This window comes from Aedes albopictus, chromosome 1 (genome assembly GCF_035046485.1).
Source record: "Aedes albopictus strain Foshan chromosome 1, AalbF5, whole genome shotgun sequence".
NCBI classification, from domain to species: Eukaryota; Metazoa; Arthropoda; class Insecta; order Diptera; family Culicidae; genus Aedes; species Aedes albopictus.
Genome location: NC_085136.1, coordinates 183933374 through 183946347, shown reverse-complemented (window position 1 = coordinate 183946347; position 12974 = coordinate 183933374). Strand labels below are relative to the sequence as shown.

Sequence of the window (12974 nt, the reverse complement as noted above, 5' to 3'; positions counted from 1 at the left end):
TGGTTGATTAAACGGCTGATCATCCAACGGTACAAGAATCGATGTCGACGAATTGAGTTTCGTTGCTGAAGCTGGAATGGGCTGCTTCACCGACGATGTCAAAGATCGGGTTTCCACATCAGCTGGCAGTTGTTCACAAACAGGCTTACTAGATGCAGCAGCAGACACGCTCAACTTCTCCATCAGTATACTCACATCAGAATGTTGGACCTTCAACAACTCGCACTCCACAAAAAGCTCGGCATATTCTGGCTCTGCTCTGTAAAGCATCAGTAGGGAATCCACTTCTTCACACTCATGTCCACATTCTTCCACTTGATGCTTGAGGAATTGCATGAACACCTCATTTTTCTCTGAATCAAAACAGATATTGCTGAGGGCCTCTTCGATGCACGTCAGCTCCACTTCAATCTCACTAATTTGTAACAAAAGCTCAACTTTTTCGGCCATGTTCAAAACTCACTTCCACACTGACTTTTTCTCAAATGTTTTTCAAAACACCAAAAGCTTTACTTCATTTATCAATGTTCACAATTTCAGTACGCATTCACTTAATCGATTAACACTCCTCTCCACATCGGAACGAAACGTGTTCGGACAAGTTCAGATGTTTTCACTCTCTGGCATCTGGAAACACTCGCGCGCGATCTGCTTGCGGGTTGAAAATGTCGGACTGATCACAGTACCACTCGCGCTCGGTTTACTTTCGGGTTTGAATTTTATCTGACTTGAAATTTGATTTCCATTCACAAAATCACTTGGACATCGCAATAGATTCACGAACACACTCTGGCCGAATCGCTAGGAAAATTGGTTCGTCCCAATCCGCAGACTGGCGACACAACGTTGCGGTTGCAAGAACACGGCAACAAAAATCGCTATTCGATTTACTTCCACTCACGACTGGTTCACCTGAACCGGAACTGTGATGCGCCTCTCGCACCACGCAGGAGCAGAACGTGCTCGGACACGTCAGGGAAATACTCTACCACTATCACTGTCGGCGTTCACGCCGAAACTTCGACCACTCGCGCGCGACTTACTTTCGCGTTTAACAAATCGGACTTTCAAACTTTCACTCACTGGTTCACATTTGAACCGAAACTGTGATGCGCCTCTCGCACCACGCAGGAACAGGACGTGTTCGGACACGTCAGAGAAACACGACTCTTGGACAACCAGAGGAAAACCAGCTCTGAATAACTGCGCCGGCTATCGTCTCAGCGGAACGGGTATCGTCGCAATCGTCAGATTGGCGACTGGGTAGTGGACTGTATGCGGGGTGGTGCCTCAATCGTCAGATTGACGACACCCCAAGCAACACACATGTTATATAAAAGTTACGACAGCGCAAGTTTTGGTTGTATAGAAGTTTATTTTAAGTTATTTCAACACAATGTTTGAATTACGTAAAATAAACTTCTATACAACCAAAACTTGCGCTGTCGTAACTTTATTATAACATGTGTGTTGCTTGGGACGCGTACGTTGCGGGTGCAACACCAAAACGGATCGCTCGTGGATCCGCCCAGACAACCAGTAATCGTATAATATGTTGCATAAGATGATAAAGTGGAGGCCATATACGTACATGCTCCCATTTAGGCGCATGTAAAATGTACGCATATCACATCCACTTTAACATCTTATTCAAAATCTTATACGATGACTGGTTGACTGGGCGGTTCGAAGGACCAAAATGTCCGATCACGGACACTGGACAGAGGTTGGCCGGCCCTTCCCACTGAAGAGGTCCGCAGGAACGAGTGCTGCAGACGATAGCCAATCAACTAGGTGGCGGTAGTGGGCAAACGTCAAACTCGAGCAAAAACGATGCGAGCGCCACGGGTGGTCAGTTGGCCAACTATCCAATTTTCAAATAGACCGTTAAATCGGTGTACGATGCAAAATATCAGAGTGTTACGTCTGTTTGTCTGTGCCGGAACTATCGTCATGCTGATTGGCACAATTTCTCCAACGTCGTGCATCGAAGTCTTGACATCAACTCAGGTATTATCAACAACCTAAACACAAAAGAACAAATCGACGAAGCTGTAGCACTGTTTTCTTCAGTAATGGTAGAAGCTGAGAATACTTCAGTTCCACTAGTCACACGCACCACTCGTAAACAGCCCAGGTAACCACTAAGCACTGTTCTGAGCATTATAACGGCCATTAAACAGCTTTTCAGTGCTAAGTAGCTCTATATAAGCATTCCTAATGCTTATAGGCACTATAACCAGTAAGAACTAAATTAAGCCCTGTAAGCCTATATAAAGCCTACAAGCTGTAAAGAAGTTTGTCAGTGCTGTCACAGGGCTTGGAGCACATGACGTTTATATCAATCAAAATAGATTTCGACCAAAACAGACTCGAGTCGGTCATTATCAATACATTTTAAACATCCATGTCGGACGGGATTGACGAAACGGGATTATTTTTGGCACATTTACCGGAATGGTGTTGTTAAATAGATAATGGAATTTGGTTATCTTGATTATTCCATTTTTTTCAATCAAGACAAACTCCAGCTCGTTTCCCTCTTCTTGTGAAACGTTTCCCGACCATTTATATAAACATTGCTTCTCCTGCATCAATTCCTGCGTTCGTTACCACCAACCTTACCACTGAATCATCCTCATCCCATATCATTTTCAACCCTCGAAATGCCCAAACTATTTTATTTTTCATGGTTTAAATACTAGTTTGATCACACCATTCCCATGGTGCATTGGTGGAGCAGATGAGAAAGGCAACGGACTTGGACTTGATCAGGAACTCGGAGGACAACAGTTAGAATCTGGATGAAGTAGCAAAAAAGCAACTTCAATGGAAGCGAAGGAAGTTAGAAAAGAACAGGAGATAAACAATTTTTTTTTCTTTTTTCTTTGTCTCACTTTTGACAACTTTCGCTCCAGAGACTTGGTACGATATTTTAAAGTTGGCCGTATATCAGCCGAATAATTCGCCAAAAGTGGCTTTTGAGCAGCTCTATAAGAGGATATAGAACCAATTAGCTCTGTTAGCCAGCTTCTACATTCGACTATAGAGCCGACTTAATGCCATTTTTACGGCTTAATGGTTACTTGGGAGGAGTTACCGGAAAACGTAAAGCTGCTTATTCGCCTAAGGAACGTTCGCCGCCGTCAATACTACCGTACCAGGGACCCATATCTTAATGCAGTGGTCAACGAGTTGAACAACCGAATTCGCGAAGAATGTGCAATCTTCAACTATAGGAATTTTGAAACAACGTTACGAAATCTAACCAACAGCAGTGACAAATTTTGGAAGATAAGCCGGAACACGGTAAAATACCAACCTCCCCTGAAAAGCGGAAACAAACTCCTGGTAACGAATGCAGAAAAAGCCAACGTCCTAGCCGAAGCATTCTCTGCATCACATAATAATACTCTGCCTGGAGACACGACTACGGCAGAAGCAGTTAATCGCTCCGTAGAAGAAATTGTGACAATGGATAACGTCAACGAGGATCCTTCAACATCCTGTAAGCCTGGTGAAATAAGAACAATTATTAAACAGATGAAATGTCGGAAAGCACCCGGCCAAGATGGAATACGGAACCTGCAACTAAAGCATTTGCCACGCAAAGGATTAGTGTTTCTCTGCAAAATATTCAACGCATGACTGAAGTATGGGTACTTTTCAGATATTTGGAAAACTGCAACCGTAGTTCCAATTCCAAAGCCGGATAAGGATATAAAGCTTGAGTCATTTAATATCTGGACGCACTGTTCAATTTACTGTAGCGCCTCTGGTGGTCGGATCTGGAAAACTTTGACAGCAGTTTGTTTTGGAATGTTGCCTCCTTCAGTGTTGAAAATTTTGTCACGATTGGTTTCGTTTCCTAAAAGTTATACGTAATGGAAGCCGCGCATCGATAATTAATTTTGGACACACACTTCGAAAATCCAACGTGGTCAGGTTCAAAAATTGCGAAGTACGTGAAAATGGACAATGGTCAGCTTCCCGGACAATAATTTTATAAATCCGCAGGTCGGGGTGATGTCCCCAGTAAGTTCAAGTTTGTTTTTGCCAATAAGAAAGTTGATGATCAGGCAAGGTATTTGCAGCTGCGACCAAAAAACAAAGGTTTTCGTGACAAACAGGACCATGGATTCCAAAGTGTACAAGCAGGAGTGCCTGGAAAAGCGTGTTCTTCCGTTCTGAACAGCTTACAATGGACCTGTTAAGTTTTGGCCAGATCTGGCAAGTTGCCACTACAGCAGAGAAGTGCTACAGTGGTATCAATACAACGAGGTGGATTTTAACAAAAAAAAAATCAATTCATTAAATTGCCCTTAGTTCCGCCCAATCGAGAAATATTGGGCAATTGTCAAGCAGAAGTTGAAGAAGAGTGGAAAGGTGGTCGGGATGCAACATAGATGCAAAGATGGTGGAACTAAATAGCCGCTCAGGTGAAATAACAGACTGTCCAAGATATGATGAGTGGTTTTTCGGGGAAAGGTCAAAATTTCATAAAAATCAATTCGGAATAATTTTAAGGCTATTTTTCCTAGAAAGTTCAATAAATATCCTTGATTTTAAGTACAACATATTTTTTATTTCAATAACATATTTCCGAGACAGATCCGTTTTTTTGCGTCCAGATATTAAATGACTCAAGCTTTAATAATACCGAGTAACTATCGCCTCATCAGCTTACTCAGCAGTTTAAGTAAAATTTTGGAAAGGATTGTCCTTAAACGCTTGAACAACCACATAGAACTTGCTCAAGTAGTTCCAAATGAACAATTCGGGTTTAAGGCAGGTCACTCCACGTGTCACCAATTAGTGCGTGTGACCAAAATGATAAATGCCGGATTCGAAGCGAAAAAATCGACGGGAATGGTATTATTAGATGTGGAGAAAGCATATGATACAGTTTGGCATGATGCTGTTATACGTAAGCTTCATGTATCCCGTTGCCCAATTTATTTTGTCAAACTTGTGCAGTCTTTTTTGACACAAAGACAGTTCCAAATAACTGTAAACGGGACACTATCCGGCTGCCATAGCATCCCTTTCGGCCTTCCCCATGGTTCCGTCTTGAGCCCCACATTATACAACGTGTTCACCAGCGACGTCGAAAAGGTGGGCGATGTCGTGTATGGCTTCTTTGCTGATGATACGAGTTTCCTCACTACCCACGACGATGCCAAGATAGTGACTACCAAGCTCCAGCATGCCCAAAACAAACTGGAGGAATATCAACACCGATGGAGGATCAAGATAAATCCATTGAAAACCCAAATTGTCTTTTTTACAAAGAGGAGAGCTGTACACCATTTTCCATCATCAATGTTAAAAATCAATGGGATTCCCGTTAAGTGGACGACGGAGGGAAAATATCTTGGACTAATCTTAGACCAAAAATTGTTATTTGACAAACATATAAATGAAAGCATAGCTAAGGAGAATTGGCTAACCAGGGCATTATATCCACTCATTAATCGAAGGTCTGCTCTACAACTCGCCAATAAGTTGCTTCTGTTCAAATGTATTTTCCGACCAAAGCTAACATACGGATCTCCAGTGTGGCAAAACTGCGCCAGATCACACCTGAAACGCTTACAGGTAAAGCAAAATAAACTATTAAAATTGATCCTTGGATTACCCTGGCCAAGTTCGCAGGGGTTGACGGTATTAAAGTGAAGGAGTTTCATTTTGATTATTGTAATGTAGTGTTCTTTAGTGAAACATATCACCTTTTTAACACTTTAATGCGCCTCCAACGGTTCATCGCGAATCGGCTGCTGCAGATGGAGTATGGCTGATCATATGCATCAGACATGCTCGATAAACACGGAGGAACCGCCAGGGCTCAGTAGAGTCCATTCCCAAGCAATAGTTCCAAATCGGTTGGATTTGAGAAGGTTTTGATGATCGTTACAAATCCTAATAAAAGTTTTATAGGATTTGTGACTGGTTTTGGAACCTTTTACAGCCAGCCGACTTCAAAATGTTGTTTGGGCTCTATTTGCCACATTTCTCGGTTGATTTTGATTAGTAATTTATTAATGCCATAGTCGCTTTTTCGAATTTTTACAATGTTAGGTACTTGATTATATTTTCTTTAAATAAAGCAATTAAAATCAACCGAAAAATTAATAGTGGGAAGAAGATTTGCAGCACTTAATTGTGCTGATAGATTCGAAGCTAACGTGCGAACACTTAAACGCATTGTTGATGTCAATGCGTTCGACGTGACAGTTTGGACGAAAAACTGATTGCTTTTTATTAACTGAACAACGTTACTTTTGTATGACTAGGTTGACATTTCTAGGCCGCGCATGAGAATATGACATGGTTTATCTTGGTAGGACCGATAGGACAGAACGAATTTGAATATTTTTCAAGGTATTTGTAGGGGGATGAATACATAATAGTTGGCAAGCAATTTTTGTTTTATTAAAGTCAACTGACCAACTTGGCGTATTTTTGTTTATCTCTTAGATGGTGCTATGACACCAACAGAAAAAAATATCAGAAGTTCAGTTACATGTTAATGTGGGTTTTGGACCGATGACAATTTAAGGACACAAGAGATGAACACAGAGAAGTAGAAATCAAGAAAACAATTTGACACAGAATCGACTATATTTTAACATACGGGTGTTATATTCAAAGGTTTTCGGATTCGGCAGGCATCTGACTCGGTTAACAGTGAGAACTAAACTGAAATATATTTCTTTCGGTCGTATACATCATGCATGCTGAGTTGCCACTCACTTCTATCGTACATGTATTGATTATCGAAAGTAGTGTACACAGTGGAGTACACTACAACTCCTTTTCCCTTAGGATTGAAAACTATTTATCTTTTTATTCAGAAAAGTCAGGTTCTACAACACAATTCCAATCAGTCATTCAGAATGCAAAATCAGGTTTGATTTGCTCTAATTTAAAATGAAACACTTGCATCAGTAAGTGAGATATTAGACTAATAAAAAAAACTATTATCAAAACTGCTATTTTTATAATTATATAGTTGCATACTGCTACATCCATTTTTACTACCATTTAAGGTTAAAGAGTTGGTTCCAAGGTTGATTCTTTCCCATTTCGAAACAGTTCTCCATAGTTGGCGAAACTACCCTAGATGCTGCACAAAAAACCCGCAAACAGACTACACGTTAGAGATGTGGAAGCGCCAAACGATAATTTTCCTGATTGACTCCCGGCATCAGACACATTCAGTATAGCGTTTGCGTGAGGTGATCGTCATACGCCCTTCTCTCCATCGTCGGGAAACAGTATTCACATCAAAATTGGGCAACAAACACTCCCTGACGCACCGTTGTTGCTGAAACATCCTAATATGCCGAAGTGCGACTCTCTTGTAAATGATATCATTGTTCATACTGCTCACCGTCGTCAAGCAAAATAGCACAAAATGACAAACAATAAAATCTGGGTTCAAAAGAATCGTTGCTAGCGATTCAAAATGACGTTTATGAACAGTTCAATTAAAAAAAAACACACTTACAACAAAAAATAAAAAAAATACGCTGCACGATTGGAAAAATGATTTAGTTACCTATGTAAAAATCAACGACCTAATCGGCAGGAAAAAAAGTTGAAGTGCAAAACGAGAAAAAAAACGTCACCCAGTATCGTCACCGAAACAAAACAAAAAAATGCACAAAAAGATGCTGCCGAGCCAACATAAAATGCACAACACAAAATTCACGCGTTGTACGCATTTTCACAAACTTTTGCACGCTTTCACAAGAAGCAATGGCCGAAAAAAAATCACGCGACAAAAATGATAAACAATAAATCCAGTTCATCCTCGAGCCACTGTTATATTCAAAGGTTTTCGGATTCGGCAGGCATCTGACTCGGTTAACAGTGAGAACTAAACTGAAATATATTTCTTTCGGTCGTATACATCATGCATGCTGAGTTGCCACTCACTTCTATCGTACATGTATTGATTATCGAAAGTAGTGTACACAGTGGGGTACACTACAACGGGTTCGACTGATTCGATGAATCTATCTAGAAGAATCTAGAAGACAATTGACGCTAAGATTGGAAAAAAGCTTGCAGTTGGGACTAGACTACAATAGTGGCCGATAGGAAACAATGCGCTAGACAGCATTATTATTCAATTTTTAATATTTACCCGTAGGCTTTTCGCCGGTTGACAGTACAGTATTTAGCTGTGTACGAAGATACGGATTAGCTGGTGTACAGATGACCGGGTTCTCACGGGCAGTGCTTCAAGCGAGGCTTACATAGCAAACCTATTTTCCTTGACTTTCCACGCAATGGACATCCGACCGAACACACGTGTTTTCGTTAATCTCCTAAGCATTACATATTAAGACATGACGTATGTGCATGACGGAACAACTAGCAGGACACAGTTCTAGACGTCTCTTTTCAATAACGACATTCAGCATATTTCCAATAAAACTACACTTCAATGTAGCAAAGACTAAAGCTGCTGTGATAGAACAGATCAGAATGACTTAATTGACTATTACCTTGGAGATCTACTTCGAATGGCACTGGAAGCGTTCAATAACCCTTATTTTTAGTATTATTATAGGGAATTCTATGCGGAACATCTTTGTTGAAGACCGCTAAGTGATCCGACACTTGCTAAAAAAAGTTGTACCCTAGACTTAGTGTATCGAAAAAACAACCAGTTTTTATTGATGCTATTCGATAATGTGTTAAAATTACCACCAATTATTTGAATTATAATTTTTGAAGCATATCTGTATCATTACGTCTCGTGTATCATTATCGGGCTTTTACTTATTACATTTTACTGATTTCGTCTTATTTACATAACAAATAGTAGAACCCGAAATGTTATTGGGCGCGCTAGTGTAAAACATAGGATCTGAAAATATTTTCTCATACCACCACGTTTTTGATTATTATTGGTTTTATATTTTTCACAGTTCACTAGAAATATGGTGCATTTGATGATGCAGGATTTATATTTTTATTGCAACCCTTTGATGAAATATTCCTGTTTGAAGGTTAGTGCAAAATTACCGCACGCACCCTGTACTTTTATTTAAGGCAAATACACAAAGGGAAATATAAAAAGGCGCGTGATGTCTATTCTGTTTTAGGTGCCAGCCAGAGTGGACGCGTCACGCGGCGCGGCGCGGTGCAATGCGGCATTTGACAGGTCGCGCGTCGACGCGCGGCAGAACTCCGTTCATTAGAATACAGGGAAAACAATCAAAACATGCCAGAGTGCGCGCGGAACGATGCGAAGCGGAAAGCGTTTAGCCGCGCGACGCACGACAAAACAGTGCATGCACTGTTTTTGATGCGGAAGTCATGCGGTTGCGCGGATAATTTTGTATTTTTGTGTGGATTTCGTCCGTTTTTACAAAATCATGGCGCTAATTTTACGAAATTGTTTTTCAAATGTATTCAAAATTAATAAAATTAATAAAATATATTAACATGAATAATATCACATGTTTATTATCCGGTGGCGTCTCGTAACCTCACTTTTCACCTATTTTGCGAATCAAAATAAGTATTTCCTTCAAATTTATGATTAAAGACTTAACGGAAATAATCGAAATCTCTGTCATTCTACATCCATTACAAGCAGAGCTTTCACATTACCCCTACCCATGTTTCATGCATAAAAACGGTTGGCACCCTCTCGATTATTTTACTATCTCAAAGTATTCTACTAGGGCTGTAAGCTTAAAAAATAGTTTCAAAATAAAAATATACTATTTTTGAGTTACCAACTTGTTTTATTGCATTGCTGTTTAAAAATAAACGAAGGGGTGCCATTTTTTACGTATACAACCCTGTGGTAGCTCTGACTGCAAGCTCACTTGTTCATAAAATTTCAAAATTTGTACCTGTAGGGCGGGTAGATTTGAGGTTAGGAAATCACCATTATCCCAAATGTATACCTCTTCTGAATCATCTGAAAGAAATAGCAGTTGAAGGTAAATTAAGATAAATGGTTCATTTTTAATTTTAGGTTGAGCACAATAATCACATATCTCCTGGAAATCTTTCATCAGATAACTCTAGAAAACTGTTGAAATGTTATGGCTTTTAAACCGATAGAGAGGAGATAGCTCACTTTGATTGTGTGCTACTGGTTGTCAAGGCGAACCTGTCACAAACTGTCTCTGCAACCAGAGTTAGAAATTGTACATTGATGGTGTGAAGTGTTCCAATATCTAAAAAATCTTATCAAAACTTCTCACCGTTTCTTGTAATTCGAAAGATAAAATAAATATGGTGAGTTTAATAAAATAACATATATAAATAAAATAGTTATGGTCAGTATTTATGTGCAAAGATGGCGGAAATTATGAAAACTTTTCAGTTTGCTTTACGAACAGACGCTTTGCACCGCGTTCACTGTGGCTATCAAGCCGCGTTGGAAGCCGCGTCAAAAACGCGCCGCACCGCGTCGCGTCGCGTGACGCGTCCACTCTGGCCGCAGCCTTAAGCACGCTTCTCAGATCGAAATAAAAACACCACTGTACGTTATGAGATTTCAACTAGAACTGACTCGTCTTTGCTTTATTCACCTTTTTATCATAGCCGGCTCATACACAGCCAAACACATCTCGTTTCCGTTTAACGGAATCAGTCGAGCTTTTCGCTCGCACTCTTAAGACAGATCATACAGTTCTTCCCCTTAGGAAAGAATTACATTAACAATCTTGAGCAAATTCAGAAATAACACTTAAAACCTAGTTCATAATGATTTTAATTTTCAATGAGAATTCAAACGTAATTTTAAAATCATTTTGAGCTCAAATATACGAAACCTTTGTCACACTTAATTCTTCTAATCCTCTTAGATCTTCTAGGCATCGTTCCGGGTGATCTTTCCTCTGCTTCGACAGCATATTTCCGCTTTTGTCCTCGTTGCAATTCATCCTCCGAAAAACCGTGAAATTCATCACCACTGGACTGTCTTGTTGGCTGCGACCGTTGCCGACCCCACCGGATGGTTGGCTTCTCGAAATGGTTTTGATCCTTATTCACGCGAAGCTGATTTCGGTGGGCCATGGTTTGCGCGCTTCCAATGGAAATCAGAATACTCCGTCAGCCCTTGCCGACCCAATGGACTCCGTGGAAATGCCTGTTGGCAATTGCAGGAGCCGTCAGTTGACGTGATTCACCTTGATTTGCCACCCGGGTGTAACAATTGCCGTATTTGTTCAGGCAAAAACGCCACCGCCCACTGGATAGTATACTGCCCCTATTCGCATAACAGTCCCATCTTTGCTGGGTTTCCTATTCACATGGGACTGTTGTGCGAATGGGGGCAGTATAGCCCGCTCAAGCTTGCCTTTGTTACGCTTTCCCGATTCGGACGAATCAGCAACAGCCAGTCAATCCCCCGATGTGAAAGCGGCCAACTCCACCGTAGATGTTTTGGACTACGCGCGAATTTTACTTCTAAGTCACTCCCGCAGCCGTCGATCCAAAGTTCTTTCCAAAGGCAGGCAAATAAGTCCAGCAAAGAAAAGTCTTACTGTTCACCACTTTTTTTCCTTCGTCGCAACTATTCTGTTTTAAGCACGCTTCTCAGATCGAAATAAAAACACCACTGTACGTTATGAGATTTCAACTAGAACTGACTCGTCTTTGCTTTATTCACCTTTTTATCATAGCCGGTTCATACACAGCCAAACACATCTCGTTTCCGTTTAACGGAATCAGTTGAGCTTTTCGCTCGCACTCTTACCCGACGTCTCCACTAGACAGAAATGTCTTGCCATTTTGCTGGACAGATGTGTCATGACAGAAATGTTATCTCGCTGTTTGCATGCAAAGCAGCGATGTTGATCATTTCTGTTACGTTTTCTCTTTCTGGCAGCAAAATGGCAAGACATTTCAGACTAGTGGAGACGTGGGGTTAAGACAGATCATACAATGTCAAGTCTCTACTCGCTTCTACACATGGCAGGGTTGCCATGCCTTCAGATGCCATCTCTCCCTAGGCTACTAGTTACATAATGAACTAATCTTTCGTAGTTGTTTGACGAAAAACCATGTTAATACCGACTTCAGAACAGTGAAATTATGTCCAATTAATAGTGGAGCGGGCCTGGTGTAATGGTTAGAACACTTGACTATCACGCCGAGGACCTGGGATCGAATCCCACTCCCGACAAACTCACAAAATGTGAGTTCTTCCTTCGGAAGGGAAGCAAAGCGTGGGTCCCGAGATGAACTAGCCTAGGGCTAAAAATCTCGTTAATACAGATAATAAAAAAAAAAATATGTCCAGTTAGACACTCGTGATCAAATATCATCTTTTAACCACACGTTGCTAGGGATGGGAACACTCACTTGCAAAAAGTTCACTCACTTACTATTTTCTCAACATAGAAGCATGCTATCAAAAACAGAGTATGGGGGACTTTCACCTTATAGTTTTATCTAAAAGTTTGACAAATAAAGCAAGGGTCACACATGCATACCAAAGCCGTGAGAGAGCTATGAACTACCTCTCTTCGCATGGCAGTCCCATGTCGTTTCTAATGCGAATCATACTTTTGTCACTCACGAGGTCATTTAAACCAAATTTGATATTCTTTTCGCCTCATTTCACAGCTACGAAAAGGGTATGCATGAAGTGAATACATTTTTCTTGAACATATTCGGAGATATAGCACAAAATATAATAGGCGCTTTGAAAAACAACATGGGACTGATATGCGAAGAGGGGCAGTGAAGGCGACTCTCCACGAGGTGATTGTAAATTACACTCACCTTGTGGAGAGTCGCCTTAATAACTCTGTCACGACTCTCGTGTGCGACCCTTGCTCTGCTCGCAAACTTTTAGAAGATAAGGTAAAAGCTCTTCATACACTGTTTTTGATAGCATGTTTCTCAGATGAGAAAATAGCAAGTGAGTGTAACTCCTCTTTGCAAGTCAGTGTTTCCATCTTTGCACGTTGCCAGAATAACCGTTGTTAACC

The 12974-nt window shown here is 40.8% G+C and overlaps 1 protein-coding gene across 4 annotated transcripts in view; it reads left to right on the top strand.

The window, feature by feature from the left end:
• LOC109405544 (zinc finger protein hangover) overlaps positions 1 to 12974 on the top strand; it is a 140082-nt gene that overhangs the window by 120285 nt on the left and 6823 nt on the right. The gene's annotated exons all lie outside the window — the stretch shown is intronic.